Below are 6000 nucleotides of genomic sequence, written 5' to 3' on the forward strand. Positions count from 1 at the left end.
CCCACGGGGGCCTGAGCCGGGGCGGGGTGGGTGTCGCGGCTGCGCTGGGTCAGGGCGCCGCAGCCGGCCCCGGCTGGAACAAAGTGCGCCGGCCTGGGCCCGGCTCCTCCCGGCGCGTCTCCCGCGGGCAGTTTGCAAACACAAAGTGAGCCAGTGAGCGGGCGAGAGAGTGCGCGAGCGAGGGAGTTGGTCTGGTCGCCGGCCCAGCCCCCACCCGCGTCCCCGAGCTCGGCCAGCCACCTACCTGTCCGGCCCGGCCGCTCCGTGCGGGCTCCGGCCCGTCAACCCGCGCGGGGCATGGGGCTCGCTCCGGTCGCCGCCCGGGCCCGCCGCCGCCCGCTGGGACTGCCCCTCCGCGCCGCTCGGCGCCGCGCAGCTCCCGGGCGTCCTCCCTCCGCGCCGCGCCGGCCGGCCGCCGCGCGCCCTACCCTCGCCGGGGCATCGCACTTTGGGGGCAGCTCGGCTTGCTCCGGCTGTGCTCCTCCTTCCCGATCCTCCCGCGACGCTTGTTCGCTCGCTCGGGCGCCGGGGCTCCGGGACCCCGGCGTCCCCGCCCCCGGCCCAGCCCTGGTTCCGGCCCGGGCTCCTCCCCGCTGCGCCGCCGCCGCCGCCTGCGCCGCGCCCTCCTCGCGGGCTGGGGGCTACGTCCCGGCCGCCGGCCGCACAGTCCGGTCCGCAGGGGCGGCCGGCTCCGGACTCCGAGGGGCTGCGACTGAGCCCGGGCAGCGAGTGGCTGCGAGCGGGCGGCGCGCGGGCGGGGCGGGAGGGGGCGGGGAGGAGGGGGACGGAGGGAGCGCGCGGAGAGCGAAGGAGGAGGGAGCGAGCGAGCGAGCAGCGGAGGGAGGGAGACCAACTTCTAGCGCTACCATAATTCACCTAAAGCAGGTGCAGCAACTTTCACCCTGCCCGGCAGCCAAGTCGTGAGCGAGAGGAGACCACGTGGACCAAACTTTAGGGGAAGAAAAGATGGGGATCTGGGGAGAAGACGTAGGGCTGCGATCCTGTAAAAAGGGGGGGGGGAGGTGGAGAGACCCCAGGGATTCACACTGGCCTTGCGAATCCCTTGGCGCGCTTTGCAAACTCCAGCTTTTCCCTGGAGTCTGGAGGTACGGCCAAGCCCTGCTCCCACACGGTTCATTGGTTCCCGGCGGGCTGCGCCCTATGCAGGGAGTGGCCGGGGGGCCCAGAGCCCGGAGCCGGTGTCCTTCCTCCTCTCCCTTCTGCGCCCCACTGCGTGGGGCTGGGGGTGGGCTCTTGAACCGGGGGGTGGGGGAGGTGGGAAGGCTCCTTCTGGGCTTTGTGAACGGTCACCCCGGGCGCGCGCCGCCTCCCTCTCCGGAAGGGGAATTTCCCATAAAGTGCTCTGCGAACCGGTGAAGAAAGGGCCCAAAGCTGGACCCACGCGGGCAGAGCGGAGTGCAAAGTAGAAGCAATTATCCGGACAAATTAGATTGTAAACAAAACTCAACGTCTTTTGCCTGAGGGCGGGGTAGGGTACGGGGAGGAATCGGAGGGATTGTGGCGGTAGCCAAGGTGTGTATTTGGGTCGGGAGGGGGAAGTCTGGATGAGGAAAGGCCCCAGATCCAAGGAGGGAGGGCTGTGCTGGTAGCAGGCGCCCCACTCAGAGACCCGTGGAAGCCTGAATAAATCCTTCCCCCGCCTTCCACCCCCAAAACATCTCCGGTCTGTTGCAGTGGGGAGGGGTGAGGGACACCTCAGGGGTTGTCAAGGAGTGCCCATGACCAAGGGAGGACCCAGCTGTGGGGGGAGGGCAGGAAGGCCGTGGCTCTAGAAGGCTCTCCTGCCCCAAATCACCCGAGGCAGGTGGAGACGGGCAGACACAGGATGATCCCGTGGAATGTGGGCTGGGGGTGCTTTAGGGATTGGAGCTTAGGGTATGCCAGGGCTGTGGCCTGGGGAGAGAGGATTTCTTGGAGGAGAAGCCTCTCCAATGGGGCTTGGAAGAAAAAGAGAGGAGGCTCCCCCTCGGGTTCTCCATCCCTTATTCCATCCCTTTTCTGTGGGTACAAATAGCCAGAAGGAGCTGTAATGTCAGTGCTATCTGTCCAGGTCTAGATCCTATGTATTGCCCTACACAGGGCAGGTGTGACGGGCATATTCAGCTTCTGCTGGAGTATTTCAAATAGCTAGTGTCAAATTGTTGGGAGGAGGACCCTAAGCACCATTTATGTGGATACCACAGGGTCCTTTCCAGTGTAGCCAGAGCAGAAGCAATAAGAATAAAATAACCACAGCTAACCTTTGAGTCGTACCACATGCCAGGCATAGGACTCATTTCATCTTCACAGTAACCCTATAAGTAGATAGTACTATTACCTCCATTTTCCAAAAAGGTTAAGTCACTGTCCAGGCTTACCCGGCTGGTAAGTGATGAAGCAGGATTTCAACCAGAGCTACTTCTGTGAGGCCTTTAAAGCAGTACTGCCTGCTTGTGGGTGACCTGAGGAGTATAGTTTGGGAGAAAGGAAGCCTTTGGTGGTGTGACTCTATTTATTTTCTATGGAGAGTCAGCGCTGGTGGGAGTCAGGGTGTGTGGACAGGCCTGGGCATGGCCTGGAGTTGGCAGGTTCTTGTGTAAGCCCGGCTGGATTATGACCACGCCATGCCCCTCAGGTCTCCTTTCCATCCATCCTACAGAGGCTTCAGGTCAGGTGAGAACTAGGGACTTTCAATACAAAGGAAGGAATGAGGTGACCTCCAGTGGGCTTCTCTGGCTGGCTGTCATGCCCACTGCATCCTTTACCATCACCTTCCTGCGGCAGCCCTCCATACCTTACACGTGGATTCACGTGCCCAAAGGGATTTCCCTAGGAAATGCTTTGGCTTTCATTTCAGCTTACCCTCATCTCCAGGCCAGTTCAGTTCCCAGCACCCTGTGAGTCACAGTGGGGGGCCCAAGGGAGGCAAAGGATCCTGTCTGGGCCTCACCTAAAGGGCATTTTAATGAGGAAGCAAAGCCTCAACGGGGAGAAGTCTCACAAACAGAATGTTGAGCATAAAACCAAAGAAAGATACAGAGCACACACCCCAAAATTAAAGCAGCCAGTCCAAAGCCCTTCCTTCTGATGCAGGACCTCTAGGAAAAGGTTCAAAAAAGTGGCCCTTGGCTCCTGAACCAGAGTGCCTGGGAACAGGCAGGAGGGTCCTCTTTCTGTCCTTGTTCCTTCAAAAGGTCTAGGCTGTGGTGTGGCAAGAACCGGGACCCATGGCCTGTCCTACTATGGAGGCCATGGTTGAGAGCACAGAGACTGGAGTGAGACAGCTTAGGGTTGAACTTCAGTGTCTGTCACTTACCAACTGTGTGATCCGGGCAAGTTACAGGATGGAGCCAGTCTCCTCATCCACGACATTGGGAGAATGCCTCCTGGGGGGTTGGAAGGGTGACATGAAAAAGCCTGGGCAAAGCATCTAGCTCTGTGACCTGTTCATCAGATACTTTCCATAAACACTCATTTTCCGTTTTGTGAGCTCCAGTTTCCTCACCTAAAAGTGAGAATACCGACTTCACAAAACTGCAAAGCATACATACATCTGCAGCTGATACTTAGTAAGCGCCTGCGGTGTGTCAGGTACTTGATTCACGTGCTACTTGGCTGCACCGCCCCTGGCATAGAGGCTTTTCTCATTTTACAGTGAGGTACTCAAGCTCAGAGAGGTGAGGCAACTTGCCCCAGGTCACACAGCTAGAAGATGGTACAGCAAGGACTAACTCACAGGTCTTCCTGCTCTGAAGAGTTGCCCTTTCCCAGGGTCAGCTGCCTCCCTGTTGTGGGGATACAGTGGGTTAGTGGGTGAGCTTGTTCTTAGTACCAGGCCTGGCACGGGGTGTGTGTGTATGTCCAGAAACATTCGTCAGTCCTTTTATTCCCACAGTCCCAACACATCTAGACCCAGGTATTTTATGTTTCCAGTCATCCGATTCCTTGAATTTTACTTCTTTTCCCTCTTCAAAACCGTTTTTTAAGGGAATTCCCTGGTGGTCCAGTGGTTAAGACTCAGTGCCTTCACTGCCATGGGCCTGGTTGCATCCCTGGTCGGGAAACTAAGATTCCACAAGCCACGTGGCGTGGCCAAAAAAAAAAAAAAAGTCAAAAAAACCAAACCGTTTTTTAGTTAATTAAGGAATAAAACTTTTCCAGCATGATGTAGTGTCTCAACACCTAAGTATATACTAACAGAAATGCATAATGTGTTCACCAAAAGACAGACACTAGAATGGTCTTAGCGGCCATTCCACAAATAACCATCAACAGTGGAATGGGTGAATAAATGCTGGTATTCTCATGCATGGGCTAGTGCTTGGTAATGAGAATGAACAGGCCATTGCCACACAGCAACAGAGAGAAGTCGCACAAACAGAATGTTGAGCATAAAAGCCAGTCGTGAGAGAGAAATTCCACCTATCTGAAATTCAAAAATCGGTCGAATAAAATCGAGGTGTTAGAACTCCGGAGAGTGGCTACTCTAGGCAGGCGAGTAAGTAGGGGTTGTTGGGGGACTGGGAATGTTCTGTAGTTTTTGAATTGGGGATTTGGTTACGTGGGTGTGTTCACTTTGTGACAATTGAGCTGGCGTACCCTTATGATCTGTGCACCTTTCTTTATGCTTTCAAAAAAAAAAAGCCTACAAATTGTTGCTGATAAAGTCAAGAACCTTCCATATCCTTCCCTCCCTTTCTCCATCCTTCCTTTGCCAGAGGTAGCCAGTTTCCAGAAGCTGGGAGGTAGCCTTCCCAAGTAAGTTTTACGCTCTTAAACATTTAGTGTGGCTCGGGGGTCTCGAAATTTTAAATAAAAACTATCCTTCTGCTCCTTGCTTTCACGATTTATTGGTGGTATCATTTACTAAATTTCATGTTGCTGACATTAATCAGGTTTGCTATGTGCATCTCTAGGTCATTCATTGAAAAGGCTTGCGTTCTGTCACATCAGTTCACTGCCATTTCTTGACCCAGCCTCCCAGTGATGGACGGTTGGGTTGTTTCCAATGTTTGGCTATTGTGGTCACACGGCAGTGGGCTTCCTTCTGAGCAGCGTCTCTCCACCCAGCCACCCAGGGCCTTCTGCTTCTCTCTCCTCCTTTGCCTCCTGACCAGTCAAGCTGACCCCCTTTCCTTTTGTGGTTCCTCCACTCTGGCATCTTCTCTCCTCCCCATCTCCCAGCTGCCCCTCCCCACCCTGCTTCCCAACCTTTCTGACTCAGAAAGACCGAGGATCTGTGCTGGGTGGAGGTGGGGGAGGGATGGAAGGGGGTAGCCTCTTTCTTTGCCACAAAGGCCCCTGTTCTCCAAGATAAATGACGATTTTAACAAAGAAATATTTCATTAAGGGTTGGTATCTTAATGAACTGTGCCAGGAACCTCTAAGGCACTCTCCAGACTCTCCCCCTTTTTAAGGGGGGCTCCTACTCTTGAGGGGAGGCTTATCAGTTTACCATATTGCCCTGAGTAGAGGACCATGCAGTGTGGAGAGCTGTCCCTGGGGGCTGTGGAGGAGGGGAGGGCACCCAGGCCTGGGGGTGGGGCCTGGTTACCCCTCTTGGTGGCAGGGGCTGGGCCCTGGGAGATGTTTACAGACCTCACTTTTAGGGCCTCAGAGACTCAGGCCTTGTCCACGGGGTGGTGGGCATGGGACTCCAGGCTGATTGGTGGAAAATCATTCGTTAAGGATCGGGAAATGAACACTAACCTGACAAGCAGTGAACAATTTTCCATCCATTAGAACACAGTGTCTTTGGGTAAAATGAGACCCCCTCCGTGGAGGGATTTCCGAGCAAGGAGAGAGCAGGACACAGGCTGGGATAGGCCAAGAGAGCAGACTCGGCACCCTTTCCCTATCCCATGCATCACACCCAGCCATTCACCGAGGGGGCAGGGGGAGGCCGTGCCCAGGGACAAGGAAAGGCCAAGCAGGGGCACAGAGAGGAGAGCCCCTTCTCCCTTCATGCGGTTCAGCCTTCAAGAGCTACCCGAAGTCATC

At 55.9% G+C, this 6000-nt stretch overlaps 1 protein-coding gene across 2 annotated transcripts in view; it reads right to left on the reverse strand.

Annotated features, from left to right (window-relative positions):
* The window catches only part of FOXP4 (forkhead box P4), a 51158-nt gene extending 50297 nt beyond the window's left edge, over nucleotides 1–861 (reverse strand). For both annotated transcript variants that reach the window (XM_079934447.1, XM_079934446.1), the window contains exon 1: nucleotides 245–861. The gene's annotated coding sequence lies outside the window, so the exon portion shown is untranslated. The remainder of the gene's footprint in view (nucleotides 1–244) is intronic.
* Between the last annotated feature and the right edge of the window lie 5139 nt (nucleotides 862–6000).

Source organism: Stenella coeruleoalba (assembly GCF_951394435.1).
Source record: "Stenella coeruleoalba genome assembly, chromosome: 10".
Classification (NCBI taxonomy): domain Eukaryota; kingdom Metazoa; phylum Chordata; class Mammalia; order Artiodactyla; family Delphinidae; genus Stenella; species Stenella coeruleoalba.